General features: G+C 39.9%; 1 protein-coding gene across 4 annotated transcripts in view; it reads right to left on the reverse strand.

The window, feature by feature from the left end:
• The window catches only part of zmiz1a (zinc finger, MIZ-type containing 1a), a 154,973-nt gene that overhangs the window by 100,461 nt on the left and 35,834 nt on the right, over window positions 1-18,678 (reverse strand). For 2 of the 4 annotated variants that reach the window (XM_079842059.1, XM_079842060.1), the window contains exon 2: window positions 12,705-12,828. The gene's annotated coding sequence lies outside the window, so the exon portion shown is untranslated. Of the gene's footprint in view, window positions 1-12,704; window positions 12,829-18,678 lie in introns of those variants that run through there. The other 2 variants (XM_079842058.1, XM_079842057.1) reach the window with 1 other exon arrangement.

Here is an 18,678-nt window from a genome sequence, read left to right on the forward strand (position 1 = left end):
TTCAAAGCGCTTCGAAGGGCCTCAGAGTCTCTGCACGATCCCAGACGAGGAATAGGGTCTTATCTAGCGAAACGAAAAAAGAAAAAAAAAAGTATATTCTTTTTAACCTAAATTGCTCATCTTGCACTGCTCTGCGACGCACCATGGATTGCGTGATCACGTAAAGGTCATGCTAGACGTAGGCGGTACTGCCCCAAGACAACGTGCGAGGACTAATAGAAACATCCTTTACCAAAAACACTCCATTTTCAACTTCAAAATCATCCAACATTGTTGTTTTACCTTTTTTTGCTAAAGGACGTTTGAATTAGTCTTCGCATGTGCGCTTCGTAAACACGGAGGCGGTACTTCTGCCTACGTCTAGCGTGACCTTTCTGACGAGATTACGTAATCACTGGCATGCGCAGAACAGCATAAGATGAGCAATTTAGGTTAAAAAGTATATACATTTTTTTTTATGAACGATCGTTTCGCTAGATCCTCGCCTGGGATCGCGCAGAGCCTCTGAAGCCCTTTGAAACTGCATTGATTTGGACCTTCAACATATTGGTTGCCATTGAAATCTATTATGTGGAGGAAAATTTTCCTCAAAAAACGTAATTTCATTTCGACTGAAGAAAGACATGAACATCTTGGATGAGATTGGGGTGAGTAAAATATCAGGACATTTTCATTTTGAAGTGAACTAATCCTTTAACATGCAGTGACAATGGCAGATACACAAATTTCAATATTACACTTTTACAAGAAATCACGAAAAGATGAACAACAAGGAGAAAAAGTGTCATCTACATCTGAACCTATTCACCTTTCCACAAGGAGACAGCGAGTGAAGCGTCACCTGAGGTTTCCCATCTCCAGGATGCATATTTCATCACTGGACTGTAGTAGGTGAGATTTCCACTACACAAATTGTCAAAATGACAAATGTTTTTTGTCTCATTATAACATTAAATCAATAATTTATGGTCATACAGATAAGAGTAAGATATCATTCTAAGGGTCTATTTTTATTTATGTACTCAAAATAAATAACATTAAAACAATAATTTATGGTCATACAGATAAGAGTAAGATATCACTTTGAGGGTCTATTTTTAAATAATAATAAAAAGTCGCTAAAGGGGTCTGAAAAGTCGCCAAATCTAATGACAAAGTCACTAAATTGGCAACACTGCTAGTAAGCAATTGTGTGCCATCTGAACTCTCCATAGATCATCTCTTCTTCTGCTCATTTTCCTCATCTGGCGGTTAGCAAACAGCGTTGCATTACCGCACGCACCCCCTTCTGGAGTGTGGATCGCCTGTGACTGACTGTATTCGTCATCTGACTGTATGCACCGAACCGTCCGTACCGTGGCGGTTCGGGATACATGTACCGTTACACCTCTAGTACTCACCAATGCCAATTTTTACTTGCGTTTGGCACAAGTGTTATTTTTGGACCCTGACTGTATCTATAAGACAGGGCTCATTCTGAACATCACGTGACCACTGTTAGCATGGGGTGCTCAAAAGATATAACTACTGCAGCCCTGGAATGTGATCATTGACAATGGATGTGGTGGTATCATGACCTTATTGTCATTCCTCTCTGCTTTCCTATTAAGCGCACTGCTCCCAGTAATTTTCGATGAGTCAAGCTGCCTGACTGACGCACTCCAATTAGGCCTGGGCTAGCAGAGCCCTTAACTCCAGCACATGCTGTTCTTCAGGCACACACGCAGCCAGGCCTTTTTAGCCAATGACAGCAGGGTGACGGTGATGACATCGAGATGGCCTGCTTGGAAGCCTGCGGGCCGCACTAAAGAGACAGAAATATCTTCCTTTGACAGACATGGATACATGGCGCTACGCGTGCAGCTGTCTAAATGTTGCCTCTTTTTGTCTCTCACTCGCTCTGCGCTATCTTTCTCTCTTGATCCTACGCTCACTCTCTTGCTCTCTCTCATTCAATCAACTTAAGCACACTGACTTTTTGTCTGTAGCCGAGGCAAAGGGTCAGCGTTCGGAGGCCAACCTTTAGACACAAGCATTTGAGATGGATGAGGTTAGGGCAGCGACTGGAGCCTGAACACAACCCACAGACAACCTCAGACGTTCTCAATTAATCAGGTCACGGTGCAGGGAATAACTCACTCTCTGGTATCTGGGTCTGGACGGTACAACAATCTTCTGCAGCTCACGCAGCCATGCAGCTATTTGCCTCTCAAAACAGTTGAAACTGTGCTTGTGCATGTGTGAAATATCTGAGAACGTCAACGGATAGCTTGTGACATATAACCTTTATAGCTGAATGTAACGTAATTAAACCTTGCTTCAAAACGGTCATATCAATATTACAAAAAAAAAAGTATCCAAGTCACGTTTCTAAGAAAGCGGCAAATGAAAATTAAGCCTATTTTTAGGATCATAAAAAGATTGTATGATAATTAGGCAAATATTCCCATTCATATAATGCATTGAGAATTTTATTTGCTAAATTAAACGCATAACATAAACCACTACAATTAAAGTATAAATGTTTTACTAATTTAAAAAACGTTTATTCTTTTTTCACATTGCAGATGGAATTTGTAGGTAAAACGTGCTTAATTGTAATGAAAATAATGCCACAAAGTAAAACATATTGGTCCCAAATCAATCAATCAATCAGTATATTTAATACTTTATAAATGTAGTAATAATAATATCTCATTTAAAACAAATATTTACAAATATATTATAACACATTAAATATAATATAAAATGTACAATAAATATACAGCCAAGCAACCTACTTGTACAATTGTCCTATTCCTGCCATTCCTGTCGAATTCCTCCTTTCCATTCAAAGAGTCCTCAAACTCCTTAATTTAAGTGAAATTTCACACTGTAATCAGAAGTTTAATAGTCAGTTAGCAAGACCCTCTGCTAATTAAACACGTATCAGAGGCCCATTCCCTCCCTCTCTGTGCTTCATTAACAGGAGCGCACAGGCCTTAAACTCAGTCGGGATGTCTTTCAAGCTCTCCTCCTCTGGAAGGCGTGTGGCTAGGGCTACAGGAGGTCTCGCTGGAGGAGGTGGGAGCATTTTCATTCAAATCTTGAATGGCTTGCTGCTTTAAAATGCTTACCACATTCCTCGTTCCTCGTAGACATTCAGAGACATCCTTACTGATACCATAAAATTTCCCTATCACCGCAGCTCTTTAATTGCTTTGTTACGGCAGCTCTTGAGGGAGCGGACACCACCCCACCTTTGCAGGTCCTACTGGGGGCCTTGAACAAAAGGTGTCACCGAGACCCAATCTGGGGAGTCTGGGGTGGGGGAAAGCAAGAAACCCGAAACATCTGTCATTCTTTATGGAGTCTATAAAGATCACAGAGTTGGAAGGAGAGAATGAAAATATATGATTGGAGGAGCAGTATGCGTATGCTGGATGTAATGCATTGAGATGACTGCTGTCAGATTCAAGCAAAATGGAGGTTTGTCAAATGAGAGCATCCAATCTGGGGCAAGCCGCCTGCTACGGATCACACATAAAAACTGGAAGAGCAATAAATACACTTTTTAATGTTGGTCTGGGCAGAATCATAATGGCCTCAGATTTTCTATCCAACAGACTGTATCCGTAAATCAACTCCAGATAGTTCTGCCAGCGAGCAACACCAACATTGTGAACGCCCTAAATCACCAGCAAATAAATGAGGAATTCATATAATCAGTGCAGCTGGATGAGACAGTATGTTCTGATAACTCAAGGCTTTGTTTGAGTTCAGTCTCCACCCCAATAGCTCTCAAGCTCTTCCAAGGCTCCAGACCAAAACAACTACTATGAAGCCACCGGCTCCAAAAATTAAACATTTAGGAGCCCAATTTTTTTTTTTTTTTAAGATGTCTGAAGGAAAACAAATTAAAGGATCACTTCGAATTGTAGATGTTTGAATACTTCTCTCTCATTATAACTAAAATTAAATACAAAAATTAAAATTAACCCTTTAACTGATTTCTGAACCGTATGGTAGACCTTACTTGGAGTGTGAAAAAATTCTGGATGGATGGGACTTTTCAGTTTTCAGGTGACAGCATCAGTTTGAACACATTTCAATCGGTCACACAAAAGAATGGAGTTGCTGATCGGTCATCAAATAATAGGGTCAAACATGATATCAGTTAAGTAGGGAATCAAACTAGCCTGACAAGCTGGGAACACACCATTGGCAGGGCTCAATCCGAGAGGCGGGATAAACGGTGGTCTTTCAAATTCCCTCTGTACCCAATAGGATAGCGCTACAACCAAACAGAGCGCTATCAGTGGTGACAACAATCACAAGCGGGTTGTGGCTGAGTCCCATGCGTTTTCCCACCAGCGGAGCTACTTGATAGATTAAACTTTTGCCGTATCCGGTCGGCAAAACTCTGAACACATCTTCCTTTTCTAAGATGGCTTCAGTGCCATTACGTTCTTTGTTAGCAGGGAAGTAGCAGGGATTTCACGCGGAACCGTCACAACTCTGCTGTCTTTATGTTAAGCTCACCCACCGACTCTATACACGATGTGATTGGCCTGACTAGAGTTTGGTTTTTCAAGCTCGCAAGTCTACAGAGAGTTGCTAGACGACCCTGGCTGCAAATTACTAAGATTATTAAGATTATTAAGATTTCTAGGCTAGAATCAAACCATAATGTTGTAGTTAGTAGGGTGGTGTCTAACAATAAAAATATGGCAAAATATAAGAGGAATACAGAAACACCTGTTTGCCATAATTTTTCAAAAGCATGCGTGCCCGTACGGTTGATATGTCTGTTAATGCTGGGAGATCGATTAATTGCATCCAAAATAAAAGTTTCTGTTTATATACTATATGTGTGTGTACTGTGTATAATTATTATGTATATATAAATACACACACACACACATGCATGTATATATTTAAAAGGTCCCACTCCCATGACATGACATTTTCACTTTATGAAGTTTTTTAACATTAATATGAGTTCCCCTAGCCCATCTATGGTCCCCCAGTGGCTAGAAATGGAGATGGGTGTAAACCAAGTCCTGGGTATCCTGCTCTGCCTTTGAGAAAATTAAAGCTCAGCTGGGCCAATCTGGAATCTTCCCTACATGTCGTCATACGGGGAAAGGTTACCTCCCCTTTTTCTGCTTTGCCCACCCAGAGAATTAGGAAAAAATTCCGTTTAGTTATTTTTTTTACATTTAATACAGTCGCGATGTCAGCATAGACTTTACAAACAGACTTTTACGATATGGATTCGACAGCACCGCCACAAACAGTAAGTAACAGTGTTCATTAATGCCTGATCTGCGATCAGTGATTTCTGAATAATTTCTTAAATTATTCAAGTTCACACAGACTTTCTTTCTAAATCGTTTAATACTGTTTATGCATCAGTGAATCAAACCAGTGACTACTAAACAATCAATTTCACACGGTTTCTCTTAGCAGCATGGAACAAATCTGTTATTTAAATTGTGATTAAACTACAGAGCGGGATCAAAGAACACTCTCTCTATAATGGCTGAAGCTGTCAATCACACGTCACAAGTATATCTGCACACTTGCCCAAACTCTCGTTATAATGAATGACGCTGTTATGCTGCACAACGGAGCTCTTACTGTATTCATATCGATATTGTGTTTGCTGTTAGTTTTGGTGAAAGCATTTTGTGAGGAAAATAGCGTTGCAATAACGAGATCACTGCATTCACGTGATAAACAGCCAGTCTGTCTACTCAATGCTCATCACTGCAGCCTTTCATGTGATGGGAAAAGATCTAAAAATAATGCATTAATCAACACTTTCACGATACATTAAAGGTCCCGTTTTTCGTGTTTTTTTGAAGCTTTGATTGTGTTTACAGTGTGCAATATAACATGTGTTCATGTTTCATGTGTAAAAAAACAGTATTTTTCACACAATTTACTTATCTGTATACCGCTGTTTTCACTGTCCTCAAAACGGCCTGAGAATTTCCTCGTTCTATGAAGTCCCTCCTTCAGAAATACGTAACGAGTTCTGATTGTGCCAGCGATTCCCGTGTTGTGATTCGACAGCAGCTTAGGGCACGTTGCCCGGGAAGGTCACGCCTCTTACCATAACGGGGAGATGAACGCGCTCAAACTACAGCCCCTGAAGGCCAAACAAAGGTGATTTGACTCCGGGATGAAAATAACAGCGTCTGAACGACATGGCGACAAACGCAACCGAACCGAACCGAACGCAACACTTCCTCTTCTCCACGAGGGAGCAACAAGACCACGCCCCCTTTTTCGCGTATTCTTGTGGGCGGAGGTTAGTCGACAAACTGCTCTACTGACGTAATTAAAGCAGGATGTACATGGATGTAGTCCAAACCGGCCGTTCGCTGTAGGCTTTGAAAGGGAACTTCTGTCAAATAAAATATCTCGCTTGGCATTGAACTTTGAGCTTTATAATTTTACAGGTATTATTTATGCTCTAACAGCAACATTACACACTAACTAAAGTTTGAAAAATGGGATCACGAAGAACAGGACCTTTAATATTGACAGCTGTAATAGTAAAAAAAAAAACGTAGTATTAGTATTCGAGAGGGGTTCCACATGTAAGATGCATTTCAAATGCAAAGATGCCAGCAAATCACAACAGTGGGCATTTACACTGAAGTCTCACAGCAGACACGCCCCTTCAAACAGAGCATTCAAGCCAGAGGGCTAAAATCAGGATAGAAAAATGCCTTTTATTTCTAAATTATGGCATTTTATGATGTAAAAATCATACTAACAATATAAGTACACCTTAGGAAACATTATAAATTTTTTTTTTTTTTTAAATCCACATCATGGGACTTTTAAGAAAAATGTTATATAAATTAAATAAATATATATACACAATATATACAGATGCAAATATTTCTTAAATATAAACATGAAGTATGTATTTATATATACACATAATAGTTATACACGGTACACACACATATATTAAGTAAACAGTTAATTTGATGTGATTAAACGATTGCCAAGCATTGATAAAAATGCTTCACTGATTACAGTTCCAATGTGGGAGTCTGCTGTAACAGTATCTACTTCATTCATACATCTACTTAATTTCAAGTACAACAGAAATAAAAATTATTCACCGAGTGAGTCAGTAACGGCTCAGAATGACTAAGAGTAAATTAGTCTGATTCAAACCAACTCTTTTGTGAATATTTTTGATTTACTGAAAAAAGGTTCATTTTAGATCGTCCTATATTTTATACTGTAATATTATAATATGGAGCTAATCTTTGACAATCTATATATTAAAATAACACTCCTAACACTCCAGATTTCTTTTATGCATATGCACTGATCTGCTTCAAGAACCTATATCTCATACATCTCAATCTGTGCAACACTGTGTGCTAGCGATAATATCTGGAGAAGCATTCAGATAAGTAATTCGCATATCCTGTGCAGATGAATAGTACGCAGGTTTGTAATTGTGTAAGCAATGCAGTGATTTGTTTTTGTTCACTCAGACCCCGAGGGCTGGCACTCTTCACACTGCACAGCCCGGGACTGCCAGGAACTACACAATTTGTGATATTATTCAAATGAGCACATTGTTTTCCTGTTTACTGACACGAACGGGCGGGAGACAACTCAACAAGATTAAATCATTCAGAAACAATCAGCCTCTGAGAGCAAGTAGCATTTGAAATGCATTGCTCAAATTATTGAGAGCCATTAATGCATGTGTCCACTCTTGATGCACTGTATATTACACTCATTCATCATGGCTGCATGGCCTGGCAGGCTAACAGAAAACATCTTTTGTAATCGTATAGCTCCCTGTCAAGGGCAGCATACATACACGTCTATACATTTAATGATTCAAATGTTAGTTTTGACTAGTAGATTAACTGACAAAGGAAAAGTTAAGATCTCACTGCTATGACAACATATCCATAAAGCAAATGGTGTTTAAAATCCATAGTGGAACATAAAAAGAGAGCTGATTAATAATGCTCTAGTCATTCTTTTCCATGTAAATCACTATGAAACCAACGGCTTTCACGTTCCAAAAACTATATTATTCCAGTGAGCCGCTTCTGAGTCTCAAAAATCAATAGGTTACAAGACTACTGACCTGCTCAAATGTATGCTACACTGAAACAGTGTTCTTGACTACCAGTTTTGGCATAATGTCAAACTCTGAGCCCTATCAGGATGCTAGCTGTCATTGCCATAAACGCAACGCAGATGCACAACCCTCAGCCTCTTCACCTCCAGAAGTGAGATGAAGAACATCCCAGCCTAAGCTTTCATTTCCCTTCCACACAAAAGACATATTTCCAGAGGAATCCCCACATCTGTCCCGCATTGCACAGTCAGTGCTCTTCATGAATGCACTTTTGGCATGGGTAGAAGGGATATTTCAGCTTGTTTCAACACCTTCCATTCAAAAAGGGTGTTGAACTTAATCTGAGCCAACAATGGGGAAAAAAGTAAAGTAACTAGATGGCAAACCTCCATTAACAACAACAACGTGCCAGAATATAGGCAATTCTTGGCAAAGCTGTATTATTTGACAGAGTGAGGCTGATGTAGTGTAGCAGTAGCTTTGTTTCGTACCTTTTTTGTGATAAATCAATTTTTGGTTGGTGTGTATATTAGGCACACAGCTTTACAGCCAAACAAACTGCAGCAATAAATCAAATAAATCACAAGTCCGGTTCATTCCTGTGAAATCTGTTGAACTTTCTATTCATCAAAAACTATATCCCATTTCAACAAAAAACTGTTTTCCACATTGATATTAGGAAGTTTTCTTAAGCACCAAATCAGTATATTAGAATTATTTCTGAAGGATCATGTGACCCTGAATACTGTAATGACTGCGGAAAATTCAGCTTTGCCATCACAGGAATAAATTACATTTTAAGTGTAAAAACTTTAAAAAGAAAACACTTTTTTAAAACCGTTACTGCATTCAGTAAATGCAGCTTTGGTGAGAATAAGAAAAAAAACTTCTGGTGGTGGTGTATACATTTAAAAAGATATTGCCCCCTGTGGTTACTTTTTCTTAGTAACTTGTAGTGTAGCAAACTACTTTTTAAAATGATAGCCTTACTGTATTTTAAATACTTAAAGCATGAGTAGATTTTAGCTTGGAAAACTATAGTTTTAGAGCACTGCTACTACTGGCTGAGGCTGTGTTATTATCAACGGAGAACACAGTAATTTACAGAGGTAAAGACTACCTTCCCACAGATCGAAAAGAGAAACATAGAATTGGGAGTATTCCTACTCTCAGATGCGTTTTCCTCCCGTAACTGTGCAGGCTAGATATCAAAGCGAAGTGAAATCCTGGGTGCTACAGGAGCTGGGATGTTGATGTTAATTCCTGTGGTGTGAGCTAATCCTGCGAGTGCTGACATCCTTTTTCTTTATCAAACACACCATGAGGCTTGTACACATGCCCAGAGAAAACTTCAGTTTCTTACTGTGGTGCTATCATGTGCTATGGGCGACAATGAAGACATAAATATCTTCTGAATGCAAAACATCTTCAAGTCTAGATGAAAAAGGAGGTGGCTACACTTGATAGCTAAAAACGTGTCATTTCTTCCCCAAAATTAAAACATTAGCCATTAGTCAGTCAAACAGACAGCTTTGCCGGAGCAATATATAAAACTGAGAAAACAACAATTACACACTAATGTTTTAAATTATATTCTAAAATAAATAAATACATAAATAAATAAATGTGGCCAAATTGGTGTCAAAAAGTAAAACCACCAAAGAGATACTTAGCCTTGTTTGAGGAACCACACAATGTAAGAGGCAATTCACAAAATTGTTGAAAAATGAGGGCGGAAAACCAAGTCAACCTCACACAGAGAAGAGCAGAGCATTGCTGCCTTCGCCACGGCTGGGGACACTCGAATTTGGATGTCAAGATTAAAGGGAGAAGAAAAAAAGAAGAAGAAAAGAAAAAAAAAGAGGGGAGAGGAGAAGAGAGGAGCCTATAATAATAGTTAATAGATAATAATAGTTGTTTTTATAATATTTTTCATAGAATTAAGTATAACTTCCTAAGATATTTTACTGGGAAAGATAAAAATGCAGAATAATAACATTTAAAAGAGAAATGAAATGAAAGAGAGAAGCTGTGAGACCCCTTTCAGGAAGTATCCCCCCTCCTTTGCTTTAATGAGGTTAACTGTAAAAGCATGTGCAGGATACAGTCTCCCTTTACAAACAGCAATGGAAAGGTCGCCCGTTATCACATCAAGGCCCCTGTCTCGGTACAAAGCAAGTGTAAAATTACAATTACACCTTAATGAATGGCATATTTCATTACATATATGCTAATTAAGAAGTTTCAGATACAACTCTGGCTGTGATAAGCATCTGCTTTAGTATCACGACAGATTGTTCAAGCCTCTGAGCTACATGTTGCTTTGTTCTGACAGAGGGGAAAAAAAGACAGGAGAGCATATGCGTATTAGAAAAGGGTAGCGGTTTGTGAGCCGGTCCTCGCGCTGCTGTTGGAGCGGGGCCTCTCGCTGCAGTGTCAGTGTTCCAGGTGGAGTGTGGGAGGAAAGGCTGGTGTTCTGGCTTTTGTAACAGGCACCCGTCTCCACAGGCTGACGTGAGCGCGCTAATCGCTTTAGCTGATCCCGCTCGGCTGTGTGTGAGGCAGATGTTTGTCAGGCCACAGCACTGCTCAACGTTCACACTGCACTAAGCGAGATTAACCACCACCTTTATTTATTTATTTCCCTTCTTGCCCCCGCCTGCCCCAATTCTTAATCCTTGACAAAAAAGCTGAGAGAAAAAAAAAACAACAACACTATATATTAAACCATTGTGCAAGGCAGCCTGCGACGATCGTTTCACAGACATTTGTGTTCCTCCATGAATTTCCAAGAGTGGCTTTTGGGGAGTACAGCCAAACACGCAATAAGACAAATGTTTACGAAACGGTGACAAGGCCGCTCCATCATATCGACGCAAAACTCTCTAAGGTCGTGGAAATATTTTCCTGCTGCAAGTCAAAAAATAAGAAACATTTGAAGTGAGAAACCCAAGCCCTTGTCATTTGATCTCTTTCCCCTCTCTTTCTTCTCTGTTGTTCCATTATGCAGGTGCTGGAAGCCTGAGGGTACGAGGCATTCGCAGGACTGGGCCGTGTGCAGATGCAGCTACCCTGAGCGTAAACACTACCAGACGTCCATCCAGCACGGGTCTGCTCTGCCGTATATTACTCACAGGCTTCCAATTTGGCCAAATCAACCCAGCATGTTCCCGATGCTCGCTGTGCTCCCATGAAAAGGCATAATCGTACGGGATATGTAAACATCTCTCGGCTTATGGCAGAAGACGGGAATGACCCGCTGCCGGTACAGAGGACAGTGTACAAAGGTCAAACGTTATCCAGATGTTACGTACTTTGTTCTAAGCCGCTTGAAATGCTGTTACTGTTTGGTGATTTGTCATGCTTTTTGAGACAATGGGAGTCATATTTACATACACTCACAGTGACCACATGAAAATCTCCTCAATCAATCTCCTGTATAAAGTGTGGTTGACCATGTGCCTGGGTTACATACCAGTGCCATTCTCCCTCTTTTTCTCCCTAATTTCATGTTGGTTATTAACTGTGCCAAGTCACACACAAAAAATAAATAAACAAATGTGTTCTTTATATTCTTTATATATTAAACGCATGCAATTAACTCAAAATTCTTAATGCGTTAAAATAATTTAACCTGTAATTCTGGTATAGGCAGAAATTTATATTCTAACCCTTTAACCCGATTTCGCTTAATTGATTCTAAAGAGTGCGAGCCCTCACGCATCGCACTGTGTGAGAAATACAGACTGAAAGAATGGAACGTCAAAACATCCCACCGCCAGCCAGATAATGTGCAAATTACGTTTCTCGGTTGGATAAAGCAAACCAGCATCTCGCTAGTAAAGTTGATGGATGCAGATTGTAATCTAGGTAAAGACAACTACGGTGACGTACAGGAGTCGTACAGTAAGCACGTGTGAGTCCGTTATATTGGTGCGCAAACAAACCATGTACTTTCTTGATGCACTGATCGCTCATTGTATTTATCAACTTATATTTTAGTACATTGTTTCCACACACATTCAGGATAATGGTTTTATTTGTCATGTGTATCATGGGCGGGTTGAAAACATGCGGAACTAGCTCCTTCTACTGGCTGTAGTCTCTAGCCTCTGGCCAAAAAATCCTCCGAATGACACAAAATGACCATATTTGCGTCATCTGAGGATTTTTCCCAGAAATATAAATGCATAATTCTTTCAGGGGGACAGTACGATAATTTGAATATATTACCGGGTTTCTACTGATACAACGCTTAATGCTAATCGCTGAAGTAACCCTTTAATCACAAGTAATCTTGTGATTTTTCTACTTAATGCCAGGAGTTAAAAGTAACACATGTCGGGTTTGGTGCCAAAGAAGGGGTATTTGAGCCTTACTGATGGGGTTGACAGTATGAAAGATAAAAAAGGTAAAGGAAACACTGCCTTCAACTTCAAGTCAAAATGCAAAACGGTACACAATTGTAAGCCATTAAATGATCTGCACTTAAAAGGACCAACAACAAAATTTACAGCCATTAAAAGTGAACAACAATAAACTTCATGACACTGCAAAAACAACATGTCAGATTTAAAGGCATGCCGACCTGTGTGCTCTTCAATCCGGGAGTAACGTCAGCAGCCCCCCCTCCCCCTCCCCTCCCTTCCCTTCATATAGTCCGTGGGGAAGGTCCCTCTGCGAGCTTGTGTCCACACTAGGGTCCACTGCACCTGGGAAGAAATAAAAGACATGTTACACCTTCAGCTTGAAATTAGAGTATCCTCCCAGGGACACTCACCAAACCAGAGTAATTCACTTCACACGCACACCCCTGACGGTCTGACATTTCCCTCTCTACTGATGTTTCCGCATAGGTCTGGTACGGCATGTTTTGTTTGTGTTGCGCTGGGGAGTTTTCAGCTAGAGTGACATCAAACGCAGCCACCCCGGGGTGTCTGGGAGTCGACTCCTACTATAACCTGCTTCCCTCTGCTCACAAACTGCGTCCTTCCGAAAGGTTATCATAGAGCCGCTTTGTTGCTCCTAATCCAAAATTCATTACATATAGCAGTTACCACACTTTAATATGATACGTTTCCTGAATGGCTGGGTGAGCTCCTTCACAGTTCGCTGGGAGGTAAGGACGAAGAGAAACAGAGGGTAAAAACGGACAGCAATGCTTTATGTAATTGTGAGAGCAGAGCACTATAAACATGTAGAGTGGTATGTGTCAGCACCAGATCTAATTTACCGACATCACAAGTGATTGCACGTTGCCAGGTAAGCCAATTAAGCGGCTATTAACCTCGTATAAGTGATAGGGGTGGAGAATCTTTGGTTTCTTGGCATGAGCGTCCAACCCTGTGACAGGCTACTGAGGCCGCTTTTTGAGTGACAGCGATGGGAAGGTCAGACGGTAATGTGTGGTATGAATGTGCAAGTGATAATGACAAGGCCCTCTCATCGTACCCGGCTCGGATAGCTGCTAACTGGATTGGATGGCCGACCACCACATCTCTCTGAGCATGATACACATATGTCCTAAGCTGCTGAGAACAGGATCAGCAAATGGCGATGTGCAGCAATGCCTGCGATGGAGCGGACACCGGAACACTGAGTCTCTGTTGTGCTGGTCAAATTGCAAAAGTAAGACATACGGAGAAGAGCCAAGTTTCTAACTTATCCAAGCAGCTGTTTCCAAGCAGTTTTTGGACCTCATATTAACCAAAATGGATCCACATCACCACTGATATGCATATCATTTCTAAATGATCAGACTAACTAAAAATTCCATACTTACACTGAAGAAGCGTTTGAGTCATAAATAGAGAGCAGAATATCATAGAGACTTCTGAGTGGGCTCTTAGGCTAGTGCCAATAGAGTTCCGCAGTGATTTTTGTAGGCCAGCCCAAAACTTTACATCACCTTTGTTCCCTCAACAAAAACCCAATAGGTTTTTTCTACTGGCTTTTGGATTATTGCAGAAAATAAGCTCTGTGTCAAGTTTGAGTCTTAGGCCTAAATGTTTTGTTCATCATGATTATCATCACAAATTAATACAACCTTTATGAATCTTGATGATGCCAATACAATCAGCAGAAGTCAAAATCTAAATGAATTTGAATAGTTTGCAAGAGCGTGATTATAAACGCAATGAAAAGAAGAGTAGGGCACCAAGTGCTGAGGAGGCACCAAAAGAAGACCTGTCCAGCTCTACAAAGTTGCAAACACCGCCATCGCGGGCACCATAAAGTAATTATGCTTAGGGCACCAATATGGCCAGCAGCGGGACTGTGGGTTTACCAGTTTAGTGTGATGACGTTTAATGTCCTCAACAAGCTGTAAACTATTAAGCCACTTATTAGCAACCACTTTATTCAAGAAAATTAACAGCTTTAAAAACACAAAGCTACTTTACTTTGTATTATATGCTGAAGAACAAAGCGTGAAAATATCTTAAAGTTGTTAACCACCTTCAGCCATTTACCAAAAACCAATTCAGAAAACCCATTGATGAAGTGCTAAAAACTTCCAGGATTTGGCCTACAAAAACACAGCACTGCAGCATTCTATAAGCAACCACCTACCAAGTACCAACCCCCCAAAAACCCCTAGCAACCACATAGCAACATGCTAAAAAGGCACATCTAGGAACATCACCAAACAAAGCAACAACATGGCAACCACCCACAACAGCCTGAAAACATAGCAACAACTTTGATCAAAATCAGATAGTAGTACCTCAAGTAATTCTGCTTTGCGTATGCGAGTGAACTTACAACATATACCTTTATGAATGATCAGAGCAAGCATCACTTTAGCATCTACTTTAGTCTTTGTGCAAGTGGAACAACTGACCATTTTACAGAAACGCAATTAGAGGCTGTGAAATGAGTACATGCTTCATTCCAGGAGAGGAAGATTGCCATTTCTGCATATTTGAATCCACTAGAAGGCAATCACTGAAATATGCAAACATTCATGAGAAAATAAATGTAGTGGAAAATTTGGTGCATATCTGCAATCAAGTTTCATGTGCAGATCTAGGAAGAAAGAACAGAGCTAAGGCAAATCGACCTGATATTGAGTATCAACTGTTTCTCAATGAGGTTTCAAATAACCCCCAAAATATTCCAGAGTAATAGCGTGAGTTTCAAAATGAGAGATTATTGGAAGTATCAATACTGTTACTTATAAAGAGCAAACATCTGCAAATGCTTTTCAAAATGTGTCGATCACTGTGATAACTCTTTATGGAGTGCTAGAAACAAGTCCTTTTCCACTCACAAACAATTGTACAAAATGCTTCTCATCTCAACTGCTTGCTGGCCTGTTCTGACAATGTCATGGACAGCAATGAGGGAAAAAAAATGCTAAATGCATTTAATAAAATTCAGCTAACCAAACAATTACCTGTTACAGAAGTATAGTGTTGTCAAAAGTACCGACTGCGATACCATATTGGTACTTAAATTAACGCATTGAGTGCTGTTGAGCTGGAATCATACACACCTCTGATTAGCCATTGTCGACCAGCGGACCAGTAGGCCATATCAGTATCAATTAAAAATGAGAATTGTTACCGATTAGTTCACATCCACACAGCTGACATGTTTATCTGTTGTGGTTAACCACGTTGTGTGCATGAAATAGACACTGCCTTACTGCACTTTTATAGTAGGCTACTTGGATGTTCACGTCTCTGTCGTTTCTCTCTCATGCTGGCACAGTTGTCAGTGTTGTTGCTCGATAGAGATTATTTTGAGTTTTGACATCCGTTTCTGACTCAGTAAGGTTTTTCCCGCTGTAACTTTGCTGCGCGTCATCTCATTTTAATGTCAACACAACAAAAGATGTGATTGGCTACTCATCCCAAAACATGCCAGTACAAAGGCACGCAATTTTTAATCATAATCATCACTCGCAAATTAATATTTTTGGTCACAAATGCAACCGTTTTAGTCTCAGTCTGGAACCCTGATAGGTAACTTTAAAACTACATTTGAGTAGGCGTAATATGTAAGATTTTAGATTAAAATATCCAAAAACCACTAGAACAATTTTATATTTTGTTGACCTGTGTGCTGACATTATCCCAAACGTTTCCAACAAAGTTTAAATCCAGAGAAATCAGCTATTTTAACCAGTGTTACGGACTGTGTCATTGTGGAGCCTGTCAATGACGTCATATCAGATTTACCCATACCCTTGATTTTTGTAGAAATCATGGAAACCAAAAATACACTTCTGTTGTTTACCTACGCAACGAAAAGAGCGGAAGCGGCCGACTGCAGCATAGCATAATGTGACCATTAGCATAGGGATGGCTCGATACCAAAATTTTGTCTTCGGTACGGTACCACAATCTAATACCGAAGTACCGATATTAAATCGATACCATACAGGGTCTGAATTTTGATGCGGGTATTGCGCATAATTTTACTCACTCTCGCAAGTTTTGGGTTTATGAAGCGGGAAATTACCGCAAATGTTTATTATTAAATTAATCAACAAAGATTATCACATTAATCAGTCATTTGGAAACTTTTTTGTAAGTAATTTCAGCATTACTGCGCGTCTCCATTCTCTCAAAATGAGCAAATTGCTTCTGGCTTCAAAAGACATCATGCATGGACTATAAAAGCAGACTGCACGCTCAGATTCAACACTTTCGCTTCCGTTGCGGGACAGCTGACGGAAATCACTGCCCACGTCTTTTTAAACCTCGCCAATTTGAACATGCAAGCGATTTTATAGCATTTCGTAATACATATGGGATGAGAGCTCTTTGAGAGAGAGCTTTCTTTGCGCTCATGCCAACAACAAACACACACACACAGGCCTAAAGAGCTCGCGCATTCCAAATTAAATTGTTTTTCCTCAGTCAAATACACACAAAATTATGTCAAAAATGTCAATCTTTAGTGAGTAGTCACATAAACAGAGTTGGGTATGTCTTTCGTGGATGTAAATAGTGCAATAGTATGCGTGCAAATATTAGGTCTAAAGTAACGTCACTGGTTGAAACGAACGCTGGAGATTTCATTATATTTAAACGATACGATCTTATGTATGTGCGTTAATCAGTGTTAAAAGAAAAATGTCTAAATTAGATCGTTAGAATTATGCACTCACCTGTCGATCTCAATGTCTTACAAGTCAGGAATTAAGTGACCGATGCTTGGCAAGGTTTGATGGTTCTTCAGCAGTTTTATAAGCAAAGTAATTCCAAGTTTCACGTCTACTCCTCTCTTTTTTTAATGAGTTTTGTGCGTGTTGAGTGAGATTCAACTGCTGTATTCATCTTGTTCTGTTGCCACATTTGCCGGTTTCACGTCAGTTTGGGTAGTGGGCTGCCACCTAGCGGTGTACTTCGGAACAGCAGCATATACCGAAATGAGCAAAATCATGATATCGTACCGTTTGAAATAAAATATATACAGGTATTTTTCCAGTACCGGTATACCGCGCATCCCTACATTAGCATAATGTGTTTTGCGCAGGTCTCTCTCATTAGCATTTCATCCTGCTTCACACCACCGTAACATTAATAAAACTTTAGCTCATTTATGTCTGAGTCCATCGGATTCCATGCTCATTCACAGAGTCATCAAGCTATGCTTTTGTTTTGAATAAGCGACCTCTAGTGGTGAACCTTACATACTGTGCCTTTAATACTCTTTATTGTGGTGGTCCCCCAGCAGACATTCTACTCAGTATAAGTAACTTTGCAAGTACATGTCAACTTATTCTAACCCTAATCCTACCAACCAACTAATACTCTACTAACACTCTAATGAGAGTTAGTAAGTGCAACGTTACTTATAGTCAACAGAATGTGTTAAAGGAACCATCAAAAAAAGTGAAACCTTATAACCAGGTTATCCATTTAGATGATATATGACATCCCTAGACTCTTTTTAAACATCTGTGCTCTAGTGTGCATGTCTGTCAACCCTGCAAAATTCCACTGATTTGCTTCAACCCTTTAAAACCATGACCCTTCTCCATCCTCTAAATGCTGTGCACTGCAGCAGACGACACGCTCCTACATGCACGTAATTCTCTGCATCCGAAAATTCAGGCACAATTCTGAAAGAACCGGTCATTTTCACATAACACACCCTCAATTCAATTTAAACAGACTACCAAATGTTGAGTCATGACATGCAGAAAGAAAGAAAGAAAGAAAGAAAAATCAATGTAGCCAGCAGTGCAAACAGTTGATAATTACGAATGGAAGTGGGGGGTGGGAGTACAAACATCATTTGTTAAGGTGAAACAGTACAGTTTCTCACTACGGACAAGAGTCGGGTGGCAGATCCCTGCCAAAAGCAATAATTGATCATTTACATGCAAACAGAGAAGTCAAAAAATGGGTTTAATAAGAAGAAGAAAAAAACAGTGAACATTTTGAAGTGTTGCGTCGCACGGGCATCCAGCAAAATCAATTCACACTCTGAAGAAATCATTTTCCTCAGCCGGAGATAATATGCCACACTATGGGTTGTCAGATACTTATCAGAGGGAAATTAGCTGAAAAATACTATTTCCACCCAAAAACAAACAGGTCAAGCGT

Source organism: Gobio gobio, assembly GCF_949357685.1.
Source record: "Gobio gobio genome assembly, chromosome: 18".
Taxonomy (NCBI): Eukaryota; Metazoa; Chordata; class Actinopteri; order Cypriniformes; family Gobionidae; genus Gobio; species Gobio gobio.